This window comes from Zootoca vivipara, chromosome 6 (genome assembly GCF_965207765.1).
Source record: "Zootoca vivipara chromosome 6, rZooViv2.hap1.1, whole genome shotgun sequence".
NCBI lineage: Eukaryota > Metazoa > Chordata > Lepidosauria > Squamata > Lacertidae > Zootoca > Zootoca vivipara.
Window position 1 is genome coordinate 23748748 of NC_142589.1, and position 15449 is coordinate 23764196.

The window sequence follows — 15449 nt, forward strand, 5'->3', positions numbered from 1 at the left end:
GTAAGCTTTATCCAAGATGGAGGAAACAGTTAAGAGAAGGGGGAGGTCTGCAAAGCCCAGGATACCATATCCTAATGGGGGGCTAAGTGCCAAGATTATAAATAATCAAACCTCAGGGAGAAGGGCCCTAACCCTGCAAAAGGGGGAGAGGCTCACCATGTGGCCCTGAATACTAGAGACTTGCTGGAACTCTGAAGACACTTGGGACCCACAAGGAAGATAGGAATGTCCAGACATTTTTGATGTTTGGCATCTTTTGCTGGCCACTTGCTGTTGTTGAGGCCAAGGCAGGGAAAAGTGCCATTTTGATAACCTTGCAAGCTCCTGTAGGTGATTTTGCATCAATTTGTTGGGCCCCATGGTGGCTTCCTGCAACAGCAAAGCTGTTGGTGACATTTATGCTAGAATATTCAAAAGTCAACATAGACTCCTCTTAGTCTGAGGAGTCAGGTGACCTCAGAGGGCTAATGCAGTGCCTCTGTTTGATACTTGTCATTGCTAGAGGCCATCAAGTTGCTTATCTACTGCTCTTTGGTCTACCTGTTGCCCAGGTGACAGAGGCTGAATTGACCCCCTCTTGCCCACATTTGGGCCTGAGTACTGTATTTGTAAAATTAATTTTGCTTTTGCAAGTCATGGGGGGGGGAGGAGAGGTAGATCTCCAAAAAGGTACAAATAGATGATTCAGCTATTGCTTTGGCTTCTGAGTTTATGACAAGCCCACACTTTTTCAAGTACATCCGCACCTCCATAAGGACTAGAAACTTCTTTGCCTTTTAGTTTTAAGAGAGAAAAAGAAAATGAAAGAAGCGTGCTTCCGGACCAATACCGCACACAGTCTTTTTCCTGGGTTTGCATAGACTCTTGGAATATACCGGCACAAACATTTCGACAGGAATCTCATTACTAGCTCCCTTTCTCTAAAAACACCCACAGCCTGCTAGGTTTGTGTGTCTGTGTTATTGGTTTTCTTTTTTAAAAAAAATAAAAATAAACTAAGCTTCACATCACCACGTTGCTGATTATGGACAGTTTCCTTCTGATAAGTCTCAGAGAGAAATGGAACAAGTTCATCAGCATGTTTTCTCTTTCTGCAGGAGAGAATCCAACAGGAAACTTGAAAGGCAAGAATACAAATAAAATGAAATAAAATAGAAACTCTCATTAGTTTGAGGTGACAGCTGGAATGTAACACTGTTCAAATTGTTGGCGGGCAGGCGGGGGGGGCGGGGGCGTTGAGCCAAAGAGTGTAATAGATAACAACCGTGAAAAATGCTGTAAAATCCTCTAGCAGGCGCTGCCACGGTGCCTGTGAGATTTGCAAACACAGCTTCACTGCCACTGGCCTCCCAATCAATTTGCATGACAATCAAAATATGTTTGTAGTCTGAAAGATAACAACACCTTGGCATGGGTAGTCAAGACAGTGGAACGAAAAGTTTGACTGCAGTGCTCTGTGGCAGAAAATGGAGGCTCTACCTAGGTAACTCCCAGGACCGTCTTAAGTATATTTGGCGTCCTGGCGCCGTGGTGCGATGGATCCCTCCGGCACCCCTGCCCTGCCCCGTTTCCCAGTGCGGCGGGCGGAGCTGCGCGGCCGGGCCGGCGGGCGCAGCGCATAGCGCGGCTCCTGGGGGCACAGCTCCGCAGCGGGTGGGCGGGCGCCCTGGCGCCCTGCGCCACCCAGCCTGGCCGTGGGGCCGGCCCTGGTAACTCCCAACCTGTGTGCAGTGCCGGATTTACATATAAGCTAAATAAATATAGCTTAAAAGGTAAAGGGTAAAGGGACCCCTGACCATTAGGTCCAGTCGTGACCGACTCTGGGGTTGCGCGCTCATCTCACATTATTGGCCGAGGGAGTCGGCGTATAGCTTCCAGGTCAAGTGGCCAGCATGACAAAGCCGCTTCTGGCAAACCAGAGCAGCACATGGAAATGCCGTTTACCTTCCCGCTGTAGCGGTTCCTATTCATCTACTTGCATTTTGACGTGCTTTCAAACTGCTAGGTTGGCAGGAGCTGGGACCGAGCAACAGGAGCTCACCCCGTCACGGGGATTCGAACCGCCGACCTTCTGATCAGCAAGCCCTAGGCTCAGTGGTTTAACCACAGCGCCACCTGGGTCCCATAAATATAGCTTAGCCCCCCCCCCCCCAAAAAAACAAAGGAAAAAACAACTGCATGTACATTTCCAAAATATAAGATAAAAACAAATAAAATAAAACCTACACACAGCAACAGTGTTTTGTGTTGTGTAGGCTCCTATGAAGTAAGTAATGGGTCCCCAATCATTTTAAGTTAGAGCTTAATAACTATTTCGCTATTAATATACTTCTTCTTAATTGTATTTCAGTTCAACCATTACTTTGATAAAATACATATTTTGTTATGTGCAAATGGCTTTAGATACCTATTGGGTCCATAAATTACCATATAGCATATTTTCAACACACAGAAAATAAACAGGGACAATTTGTTGTTGACAAAGGACAGCTGGACATAGAAAGGTCCCCATTACCTTCAGTAGCTTAGGGCCTCATCAAACCTAAATCCGGCCCTGCCTGTGCGGCAGATGTGTTGGTGGACTTTAAGAAGATGGTTTGTGCATCATGGGAAGGGAAGGGACGGAAGCTGACTCCCACCCACCCACAGATGGGGTGCCTGTGCTGCCACTGCATGAGTCACTGCTCTGGTCTTGCTGTCTTTCTAATCAGTCTCCATAGGGACATCAGATGAGCCTGGGAATCTGAGTAGTCCAGCATCCTGTTCTCACAGTGGCCAATCAGATAGTAGTAGCTAATCAGTTAGCTGTAGTTCTTGCATTGTAGGGGGTTGGACTAGATGATGGGTGAAGGAATTTATCCTGGCCCTATGCCCTGAATGGAAAACTGAATGGACAGCCGAGAACACTGAGAGATTTGTCTCACCCTCTCGTTCCGCTAGAGCTTTTGAATATAATTGGATCAAGGCTCGCAATTCCGAAAAGCCTGTATTTTGGTGCTTCGGTAAGTTGCCTGCCTGGCCATTAGCCTGGTCAAAAGCCAATGTCCTTGGAACGTGACAGAAATGTCTAGGGAATGATCAGCAAATATTTGGGCAGCAGGGGAGGCTGAGGTGGGAAAGCACCCATGTCCAGGTCTTGAACAAAGGGCTATTAAAGTCAGCGGCGTGTGGATTCTTCTGCTCATAAATTGCTTCTACGGAAAGCAACAGTTTCAGTGTCTGGCCAGGACCTTGTAATTCAATAACAGGGGGAATGGTTCCTCTCCTTGCATGAGGGATCAGATCTCTCAGTCCCTGGATGCTAAAATGAAAACCACAAGCCCTCTAAATGAGGGGAATCAGGGACAGAACGTCTTCACTAAAGGGACACAGTGAGGGATGTCTGTCTGTCTGTCTGTCTGTCTGTCTGTCTGTCTGTCTGTCTGTCTGTCTGTCTGTCTGTCTGTCTGCTGCTCTGGCCACACCACACATTTAAAGTGCTATGATACCACTTTAAAGAGTCACGCCCTGCCCCCCCCCAGATTATGGGAACCATAGTTTTTTTTAAAGGGTTCTGAGAGTTGTTAGAAAGCCACTATTCTTTTCCCAGGGCTACAATTCTCAGCATGGAATTCCTCTTCAAAGGGAACCTTGGTAATTGTAGTTCTGTCAGGGGAATAGGCGTCTCCTAACAACTCTCAGCACCTTAATAAACTACAATTCCCATAATTCTTTGGGGAAAACTATGACGGTTTAAAGCAGCATCATAGTGCTTTAAAATAAACATATGGTGGGAATGTGTCCTCTGTCACATTTCTGTACGAATAGTCCAATTCTTGTTCCCGTGTTGATCAGGAGTGGATTTTAGGGTGCGGAACCTGCTCTTCTTCTCTGCCACATCCCCACCATTCCCAATTAGCACCCTCTTTGTGGGGTTTTGCCTGGCTGGACTATGTCCTTGAACTCTGATCAAGTTTTTTGCTTTCCGGGATGGAGGATGGAGAGGAATTTGTGTGTTTGTGTATATGTTTGTGTGGAATCTCGTGTGGCGGATGATGTATGTTTAGCCATGCGAATTTGTGATGAGGTGTTTGTTTAGTGTTCCTGTTTCGGATTTAATGTATCTCATAAGGCTGGTTGCCTGAAGGGAACAGGGAATCGGGAGATACAGGTAGTTCTTTGCGTGAGACAGTTCTGGGCAGTCTTGGCAACTGTTGCTAAGGGGGCTGGGATGTTGAGAAAGGGCAGCTGAGAGAATGACAGTTGGACCAGAGTGAAGAATAATAGAATTGCGGGGCTGGAAGTGACTCAAAGGGTCATTCAGTCCAACCATGCGATGCAGGAAGACAGGAAGAGAAGATACGGAGGGATATTGAGAAAGAAAGAAGCACAGCTGTGAATGTGTGAAATCCATCTGGTGAGGGGAGATTGTGATCACAGACAGAAGGACAATGCATCCCTGATATGAGGGTTTTGGTCTGATGCACCCCAGGAACTGATTAATTTTACAGGGGATAATATCCAACCTGAGAGCAACAATTCCCAAAATGGCTTTTCAATCAATTCCTCTTTGTAGGGAACTCTAGGAATTGTTATTCTGGGAGGGAAGTAGGAACCTCCTAACATCTCCCAGAACCCTTAAGAAATCATAGCCTCGCCTCCCCCTGAATTGTTTGGGAAGAGCCATGACTGTTAAAAAAGTTATCAAACAGCGATGGGTTACTGCAAAGGGTACACAGAAGAAAGAGATGTGACTTTTGATGTCTTTCAGACCCAATCCAATTAGAAGTGGATCAAGCCAATATAGAGATCAGAAGGAAAGCTGGTGGTGATACAAAAAGAGAGGAAAAAATCTTGAATACCACGTCTGCTGATTGTGTGCTCCAAGCCATCCGTCCCTGGGCACATGAACAACCACCAACAGCTGACCATCCTTGGTAATTGCTCACAAAGTCATCTTTTTTAATGCAAATGAAGTGCTTTTCAGGAGCATTAAATGGAGGCTCTGCGGAAACATTTAATTGCTGTTCAGGGAGACGCGGACGTAGTTATGAAAGAGAAGCAATTCCTTGGACAGTTTGCAGTGCACACTTCACGTGCAACAGACGCCATTAGCAGCAAAGCGCTGCTGTTCGGGCTCCAGCCATCTCATCCTCCTTTTAATTTTCAGGGGGATCTTTGGTGACCTCTGAGCTCAATATGTTGTCATGTGGCATATGCGATATTTAGCATTGCCTTTGCCTGCTCTTCTCCAAAGTTTGGCAGACATTGCAGGGAAAGTGGGCTGAGTGCAAGGTGATTTGTGAAGAAAAACTATAGGCCAATGGGGAGGAGGAGGAGGAGGAGGAGGAGGAGGAGGAGGAGGAGGAGGAGGAGGAGGAGGAGGAGGAGGAGTGAAACTTAGCAGTCACAGAATCATAGACTTGTGGAGTTGGAAGGAGCATCTAGTCCAGGCATCCCCAAACTTCGGCCCTCCAGATGTTTTGGACTACAATTCCCATCTTCCCCGACCACTGGTCCTGTTAGCTAGGGATCATGGGAGTTGTAGGCCAAAACATCTGGAGGGCCACAGTTTGAGGATGCCTGATCTAGTCCAACCCCCTTGCAATGCAGGGATATGAACCTGTACGTGGATCAAACCCACAACCTTGGTGTTATCAGCACCATGCTCTAGCCCAGTGCTCCCCAAATCTCCAGCTGTTTTTGAACAGCAATTCCCATCATCCCTGATCACTGGTCCTGCTAGTTAGGGATGGTGGGAGTTGTAGTCCAACAACAGCTGGAGACCCAAGTTTGGGAAACACTGCTGTAGCAACTATACCACAAGAAAACCACAAGAAGAGAGAGTGCCTCCCACAGGCATCTGTTTGTCTGCTGTGGAAACAGGATGCTAGGCTAGATGGGCCATTGACCTGATCCAGCAGAACTCTTCTGAAGTTCTTACAATGAACATTCAGGTTTGCCTTGTTTGAGTGGCAACCTAGGTGACCCTCAGAGCTATCCAGAGTCCTGGTGTCCTTGCTTGTGTGCCCTGCTTGTATCGACTTAGATCTGCTAGAACTTTTTTTTGTTTTCCAGCTCCCAAACTGGAACTAGGGTTTGTGACCTTTTGTCTTAGAATGGAAGTAACTCTTAGTGGTGCAGCAATAAATCTTCCAGCACATTTGCAAAGCTTAAAAAGGGTCTGGTATAGTTTCAAATTGGATGAGGGACGGTTTGTTGAGATAATAATAATAATAATAATAATAATAATAATAATAATAATAATAATAATACCCATCTGGCTGGGTTTCCCCAGCCACTCTGGGCGGCTTCCAACAAAATATAAAAAATACATTAAAACATCAATCATTAAAAACTTCCCTAAACAGAGATTCCTGCATTGCAGGGGGTTGAACTAGATGACCCTCAGGGTCCCTTCCTGCTCTCCAATTCTATGATTTTAGAATTCTATGATTTTAGAAATGAGGCCTGTCACCTGACTGAGAACAGTGCCTGTGTTTTTTTAATGGGTTTGTTTCCATCATGGGTGCTTATAACTTAATGTTTTAATAGGGTGGTTTTGTTATGCACTTTAGTTGTGTATTTTAACAAGCATTAAAAGGTTTTTTCTTTCAATGCGTGCATAATTGGTATGCATACTTGTGAACTGCTTAGAAGCCTGTTTTTGCATTAAGTAGTTCCCATTGCTTTAATTAGGGCTCCGTACTAGATTTGGCTGAAGCCCAAACAGAATCAGGCTGATTTGGAGCGATCTGAACTTCAGCTGAGTCAGGTGATGACCGTCCTGGATCACCCTGGGTTGGGCTGGGTCGTCACCCCAAGCGATCTTGCAAGAGGTGGGGTGGCAGGCGGGGGAAAGGGGCAGGCAGCCACTGTGCATTTTCTGCAGGGTACACACATGGGGAGAAGACCACTGCAGGACTAAATCCTCTGCCCACCTGAATCTCACTCTCTGATTCACCCCTGAGCTCTGGCTTTTCCTCCATCTTAGATCTGAGCGGGCATCACTTGCAGCAGGGCTATGCTTCAGTTGTCTAGGAACGAGGACTATAATTTATCTTAGAGTAGGGAGTTAAGGATCTTCTAGGCGAGTCTTACACACTGATCCTTTCATTAATTTAAGATAAGGAAAAGGTCAGTATGTACTGCTGACCTACAACAATCTTTTCCGTCGTCTTTTGCAAGCTCAGAGCTTCTGCCAGTGAGGATCGAAGAACTCTAAAAAGTAATGCCATCAATAATTTGGCCTATCCAAGGGGGTATAAATAATAATGGAGGGAGTATGGAAGCCTTTTTATTCATTATTGAAACTACGAAGGTTAAGAATACTGTCCAGAGGGGGTCCCTATGCATCACTACTGAAAGAGAGATTTCTGGATGGCCCAGCTGGCGTAATGGATATTGTAACCGTAGTATACAGCTCTTTAAACCAAAGTTCCACCATATTGCAATATGAACAGTGCGTGGTTCATGCATTTGCAACCACCCTTTGAACCCAGGGATGGGGAGCCTGTGACAACCCCAGCTGGTGGTCAGGGTGGATGGGAGTTGTAATCCAATTGCACCAGTGTCCCATCCCTTCTGTAAGTCGTGGTAACACACTGCCTAAGTCAAATGTCTGGTCGAATAGCTGCCCCACCCAAAACGGGCCAAAACATATGCATTTTCTCAGCCCAGTGTTTGTTTGGATCAAAAGCACGGAAGGAAAAGCAAAGTGTTTGTTCCAGAAAGCTGCATATTTGGGGCAACTTGAGTCAAAAGTAATGGGACCATTGCAATAGCACTTACAGTCCTAAGAATAATATCTTAAACAGAGAGCCAGCATGGTGTATTGGTTAGAGTGTAGCACTATGACCTGGGAGACCAGGGTTCAAACCGCCCCCGCCCCCCACTCAGTTATGAAGCTCATTGGGTGACTTTGGGCCAGTCACCATTTCTCAGCCTCACAGGGTTGTTGTGAGGAAGAGAACCATGTACACCACATTGAGATCACTGGAGGGAAAAGTCATATATAAATGTAATAAATAAACAATAATAAATAATAACTGTTCCCACGGCTTCCCCTTGGCTAGAAGAAACAAAAACACAGGCCCAGATGCAAATGCGGAGTCATCTCTGAAAACATTATCCTAATTCATATGCCTTTCATGCTATCAACTGTCCTTCACTCTCATCTGCTTTTGCTTGAGAGCAGGTGGGTCTATGTTTTTGGTTTTTGTTTGCTGGCTGCTGTATTGCTGAATAAAACAGCCTTGCCAGACATGATTCTGCAAATATGTGCAATGGTGCACTTTTCAATTCAGCAACCAAGCATCGTGAGTTCCACCCACCCAAAGATGCGATGGCAGCCCAATCCAAATCTCCCTTCATTCTGGTCGGCTTCCATCACTGCTATTCTCCCTTCATTCAAGGTGGCCATGCATACATATGCATTTTCTCAGCCCAGTGTTTGTTTGGATCGAAAGCACGGAAGGAAAAGCAAAGTGATTGTCAACACAGCAGGTGCTCTGTATCTGAGAGAAATGAGTGCTGATCTAGAATACCAATGGACCTTGTGGGTGGAGGATGACGATGATCGAGGACAAGGTCTTTGAGAACTGGCACTCCGTCTTGAAAGAAAGAGTTTGTCTTGCTCTCTACACAAGGAAGTAGTAGGTTGAGTGAGTGGCTTATATTTTGAGGCTACCTCATTGGTTACCTCTGTTTGGACTAGTTTATTTATTTTTTATTTGTTTTATAAGCACTTTCAGACCACTTAATATTCTAAAAACGTGTTCATCAGCAAAAAACATTAAAATGGCAAAATAATCCAATAATGACAGACATTTTTTTAAAAAAATCACACCTGTAGAACACCAGAAAGATGATTTGTTACAAACATTATTGTGGGTAAGCAGGTTAGATTGATTATATTTAACAATTAGAGGATCTGCAAAACCAACCTAATTCAGCCAGAGCAAATATTTCTGGGAAGGTGAGTTGTAAAAATAAATAAATGGGGGGATTCTAACCCCCATCTCCTGGAACCTTTTACAGTAGCATACTGTGGCCACACAGGGCTGTTTCAAGAGAATCTTTCAAGAGAATAGGGTGACTAGTGAAGTCCATGCTGCAACGGATTTGGAGGGTGCATGGAAGGAGGCAGGAAGACTCTAGGACCCTGTCAGAACCTCACACCTCCTTCCATAGCCCAGTGCCTTGCTTACCGGGCTTTGAGACAGCGCCCCTTGACTCAGAGCCCAGTGTACCTGCACTGCTCACATATCCCAAACTCCACCCCTGCCTGCTGAGAACTGGCATGTTGGTGAGTTCTAGGGGGAAGAGATTTCTCTGTTCTGGTTCCACATCACTGAAATGCCCTTTCTAGGGAGATACATGTGGCCCCTACATTGTTGTTGTTGTTGTTGTTGTTGTTGTTGTTGTTGTTTTGGGGGGGGGGCGAGATTCCTATTCCAGTCTGGTAAAAATCAGCAGCAGGGTGGGCAATTTGGAGCCACAGGGAAAATGCATGAGGGCTACATGTGTCCAGATTGCAGTCCATTCACTTGTGGTTTTCAGTACAGGAAGTGGTCCTCCAGCTGCCTCATTTTTTAAGCTTGGAACTTGGAACTTTTCCCATGCAACTCATGTGCTCTACTACAGAACTGCAGTCCTTTAGCAAATGCCAACCAACTGTGATACAGAATCACAGAATTCTAGAGTTGGAAGGTACCCTGAGGATCATCTAGTCCTTCAACCCCCTGCAAAGTAGTCCTATTCAGCTGTCCCATACGGGGATCGAACCTGCAACCTTGGTGTTATCAGCACCACGCTCTAACCAACTGAGCTATCCAGGCTCTGTCATAGAAGCTCCTACTCCTCGGTAGGCAGTGAGTTTGCACGGGGGGGGGGAGCGGATAGTACTGCACCCAGATTAGGGGAAAAGAGAAATCCCATTTCTAGTCACGCTAGGTGGGAAGATATCATGCCCCACTCCAAATGGGGTCCCTTTCTCTGTTCTTGTTTTAATATTGTCAAACTGTGGTTGAAAGCCAACCAGATGCTATCTGCATAAGTGACAAAGCTTGGTGGCCGTTTGAAGAAAATTTGAATTCAGGCCCCTGATGGCCATTTGCAATCTCTAATCTCTGCACGATAAGGGGACAGCGAGGAAAGGGGGGGGGGAGAGAAACCCATAGCCACACAGATAAGAAAACTTATTCCATTTGGTTATTGACTCGATAAAGCGGGCCCAAGTCCTGTAATCCATTTACAGCAAGCCTCCATCGCATGGCAGCATAAATATTTTAGAAGCAAGACATTTATGCCGACTGCCAAGGTGAGAATAATTGAGTCTCAGCAACCTTCCTGCCCGTCCCTCGGCCCTAGAGGTGCAAAAGCTGCTGGGAGTTTTTGCTGTGAGAGATATGAAGACATTCGGTGTATTAAATGAGATAGGAGATAATGGCGGGAACAGCTAAGGCTTAGCAAAAGACAGCAGGAGCTGGTGGGGGGGGGGACTCTAGAAGTCAGCTGGGAATAAGGTACCCTGTGCCCTGTTCTGATGGAGTCTAGTGCAGGCATCCCCAAACTGCGGCCCTCCAGATGTTTTGGCCTACAACTCCCATGATCCCTAGCTAACAGGACCAGTGGTCGGGAAAGATGGGAATTCTAGTCCAAAACATCTGGAGGACCAAAGTTTGGGGATGTCTAGTCTAGTGTGTCCTGGAGGAAGGGGTAACAATGAGTCTCTTCCAGCAAGGTGAACCAGGACCACGGACAGCTCCCAGTCGACCCTGCTGGATCTTTGGAAGATGTTGTCTCAGCGGAGCAGAGTCACCTGGTGGCTGTCAGAACCTTCCCTTGCCATGGGAGTGCTCCCTGAGAAAGCCGCCTGCAATCCTCAAAGGCTGGATCTGCAAGCTCCTGCGAAGCTATGGAATAGGGAGAAGGTACAAGGAGTCACCCCAGAGCCTGAGAGTTTAATTAATTAATTAATTAAATTTATTAATTATTATATGCTGCATCGATACCCCGCCTTTTTCTCCAATGAGCTCAAGGTGGTGCGTGCATAAGTGGTTCACTCCTCCTTCAATTCCCCACAGCAACCCTGTGTGCGGTAGTGACTGGCCCAAAGCCACAGCCAAGTGAGCTCCATGGGCACACGAGGATTTGAACCCTGATCTCAGGTCTTAGTCTGACAATCTAACCACTATGACATACTACCAGCAGCAAAGAGGAGGTGTAGAAGAAGAGGTCCCAGGAGGGGTCAGCAGTCATACACTGCTATACAATGGTCATCACTGATTGCAGTCTGGATCACATCTCAAAGACATGTCTTGCAAATATGTATCTTTCCCCCCAAGCTTTCCCTGACCCATAAGATTGGAGCCCTATTTGGGATTGGGCCCAGAAGACTGACATTCCTATTTTTAAGTTGTCTCTCTGTCCCCCCCCCCCCCGCTACTGTTTTATTTTTCTTACATTGTACTTGTGGAAGGTTATTCTTTCTGGAATTTGTGTGGATATTGAATGAGCAGCATCTCTCTCTCTCTCTCTCTCTCTCTCTCTCTCTCTCTCTCTCTCTCTCTCTCTGTGTGTGTGTGTGTGTGTTTTAATATTTCATTGCATTTTATTTTTCTCAATTGTCTCCGCAAACCACTTTGCAAGCTTTGCTGATGTAAAAAGGTACAAATATACTTGAGATAAAATTTATTTTTTTAAAAAAATTGCAATTTTGTTCTAGGGACTGCTTAGAGATTTTTTAAAATATGAAGTGGTTTTAAAGTGCTTTTAAATAAATAAAACCTTGAATTGTACTCTGTGTCTGTGTGGGGGAAGCATACATTCATGACATGAGACACGTGCAGAGGCTTTTTTTTATAAAAAAAATGTACGCTCTTGGGATCTTAACTGGAAGCGGCTAACAAAAAACAAGATCATGGTATCCTTGTAGGTAGCTTGATTAAGGTATTGACCCTGTGTGCACTGGTTGTGAAAAAGGCAAATTCCATGTTAGGAATCATTAGAAAATGAATTGAAAATAAAACTGCCAATATCATAATGCTATGATGCAAATTTATGGTGTGACTGCATATGGAATACAGTACAGTGTACACTTCTGGTCACCTCCTTAACCTCAAAAAGATATTCCAGAGTTGGAAAAGCTTGAAGAAAGGGCAACCAAAATGGTCAAGGGGGTGGAGCAATTCTGCTATGAAGAAACGTTGCAGTATCTGAGACTTTTTAATGTAGATGAAAGATGAGTAAGAGAAGATAGGATAGACGTTTACGGAATGATGTACGGCATGCAGGAAAAAAAGTTTTCATTCCTCTTTCAAAACAATAAAACTGATGGACATCTAATGAAGCTTAATGTTTAACTCTGGGTGGTTAAAAGAAAGGGCTTCTTCATGCAGGGTATCGTTGAACTATGGAACTCGCTGCCACAGGAGGCAGTGAAGGGCCACCAAATTGGATGGCTTTAAAAGAGGACGGGGCACATTCATGGGGGAGGAGGCTATCAATGGCTGCTAGTCACAATAGCTCTGCTCTGCTTCCCTGGTTAGAGGCAATAATGCTTCTGAATACCAGTTTCTGGAAACCACAGGAGGGGAGATAGCTCTTGTGCTCCAGTCCTGCTTGTGGGTTTGGCCACTGTGAGAACAGGATGCCAGATTAGATGGGCCATTGGTCTGATCCAGCAGTCTCTTCTTACCATCTTTTGAAGCCATGTGCACAATGGCTTTACCACCCCATCAACTGCAACCCGGATACTTCTTTGTGTGCCCCACTGGCAGGATTTGACCCAAACATTATCCTTCCAGAAGGTGCTTGTGTCTACTTATCATTCCAACCTTCTGCTATATAGTTTTTTAAAAAGCTCCTCTTTTTTTGCTTCTTTGTCTTTGCAAACCATCGCCTTAGCAGCAAGCAAGCGGGGCAATTTTCGGGAAGCTGCTGCCTTTGCGGAATGAGTTGCAAGGGCACATCTTCTCTTGATCAAAACTACTCAAATTAGACACATTGCAAAGAATAACATCTCATCCCTTTTGGGATGCTGCTGGAGGCGTTCCCCTTGCCCAGGCAGGAAACACACAACGCTTGATCTCACTCCCTCTTTTTAAGACTGTGCTGCGTTTGAATGTGACACTTGCTTAAATGGGTCAGTCATGCTTGCGGTGTGAAGTACGCTGACCGCATATTAAGCATGTGGCATTGAGCACTGAAAGCAAAGGAGGGAGCAGATTTTCCGGAGGTCTGGGCTATGTTGTAGAAACAGCTCGCCATTAGGACAAGAAGGAGGCTGGGTCTGTAGGGACTGAAAACACCCTGTGGAGTCTAAATGTGTCAACGTGTCCCCTGTAGTGCTGTGCCAAAAAAATTCCCCACACATTTATTTTTAATTTTAATAAAACATTTCACGTCTACCAATGGGAAGGGAAGGAGAAAATTGCACTGAACTGCTCACGGGTGGGGTGCAAGTTCTTCTAGTTGTTGTTGTCAAAATCTCTCATTAGAAATCCAAACAAGATAACATACCAGTGTAACATTTACACTTGTTTCTTCGGTCAGTTACGCATCATGCCGTACTCGCATAAGAATACAGTTATCTTCTCCAAGTTATCAGGTCAATGGCCCATCTAGTCCAGCATCCTGTTCTCCCAGCGGCCAACCAGATGTCCCAAGAGGAAACCAGCAAGCAGGACCTGGCCACAAGAGGACTCTACCCTCCTGTGGCTTCCAGCTACTGGCATTCAGGAGCATTTACTGCCTCTGACCATGGAGGCAGAGTGTAGGCATCCCGATAAGTAGCCATTGATAGACTCCTCCTCTATGAATTTTCCCAATCCTCTTTGAAAGCCATCCTACATTGGCTCCCAGTACGTTTCCGAGCACAATTCAAAGTGTTGGTGCTGACCTTTAAAGCCCTAAACGGCCTCGGTCCAGTATACCTGAAGGAGCGTCTCCACCCCCATCGTTCTGCCCGGACACTGAGGTCCAGCGCCGAGGGCCTTCTGGCGGTTCCCTCACTGCGAGAAGCAAAGCTACAGGGAACCAGGCAGAGGGCCTTCTCGGTAGTGGCACCCGCCCTGTGTAACACCCTCCCATCAGAGGTCAGAGAGATAAACAACTACCTGACATTTAGAAAATACCTAAAGGCAGCCTTGTTTAGGGAAGTTTTTAATCTGTGATATTTGATGTATTTTAATGTTTTGTTGGAAGCCGCCCAGAGTGGCAGGGGAAGCCCATCCAGATGGGTGGGGTATAAATAATAAATTATTATTATTATTATTATTATTATTATTATTATTATTATTATTATTATTAATATCCATGTTGGTGGTCATTACTGCCTCCTGGCACGTGTCCCACAGATGTTTGTCAAGAAAGGAATCTGACCCTCAGGCTGAAAAAGGTTCCCCACCCCTGCCCCAGATGAAGCAGAGCGTTCATGTACTTCTTCTGGAGTTGAGTTCAATGTTCCCTCTCCTATTCTGCTGCAGGTAAGCTTACTCTCTCACTGCCTCCAGGCAGTCCTGCTGCAGTGGTGGACTTTGGGCTTTAAAATTTCAGCAGTGCCCTGCGTGACACAAAGAATTGGTGCCTCCTGCCTCTTGCCATCCATTGCTCAACATTGTTGCAGCACCCCCTGCGGCGCCCTCTCATCTCAGTGTGGGCAAACCGGTCGTGCTCCCCTAAATCTGCTGCACCATCTGCCTGCTGCCATGGCTGCAGCTTATGTAGGTACTGGGTTAGCCTTGGGATGCCAGAACCTAGACACCAGTGATCCACTTGGGTGTAGAGACCAGCTTTGTGTCTTCTTCTTCTTTGGCGATCACTCGTAGCTTAGTAAGATTGGATTTCATGGAAATGGTCCTAACAGTGAGTCCGTAAGTGACTGTGGAGGCCAATTCTGGATCCATACGTCCTTCCACAGTGGGAGCATAGGTTTCCGGGTGGGAGTCCCTCAAGGTGAGGGTTTGCCAAACATGCCTTCCTCTTAGCACGTTTCTCCCTTTCATCCTGGGTTTGAGTGTCTTCAAAGTCTATGACACCTTTGGTAAAGGATGTTCATCTGACCCATGGCAATGATAGCAAAGAATAAAATGTCCATTGTTATGGTGGCTGGACCAGGAAGTGGGAGATGGAAAGAGGGTCCATCTGGTGCAGAAACCCTTAGAGAGATGGATGAGGCAGGCTTCTCAATGCTGCTATCCTCCAGACATTTTGGACTACAACTTTATTCAATCCCAGGCAGAATCTTGGCCTGTGGCCATACCCACCACTAGATAGCTCAGCAGGTTAGAGCATGGGGCTGATAATGCCAAGGTTGCAGGTTCGATCCCCATATGGGACAGCTGCATATTCCTGCATTTCAGGGGGTTGGACTAGAGGCTCCTTGGGGTCCCTTCCAACTCTACAATTCCTATAGTTCTACAGCATATGTCCTCAGGAGGGTTGCCCTCAAAGGGGTGTGACCCTTG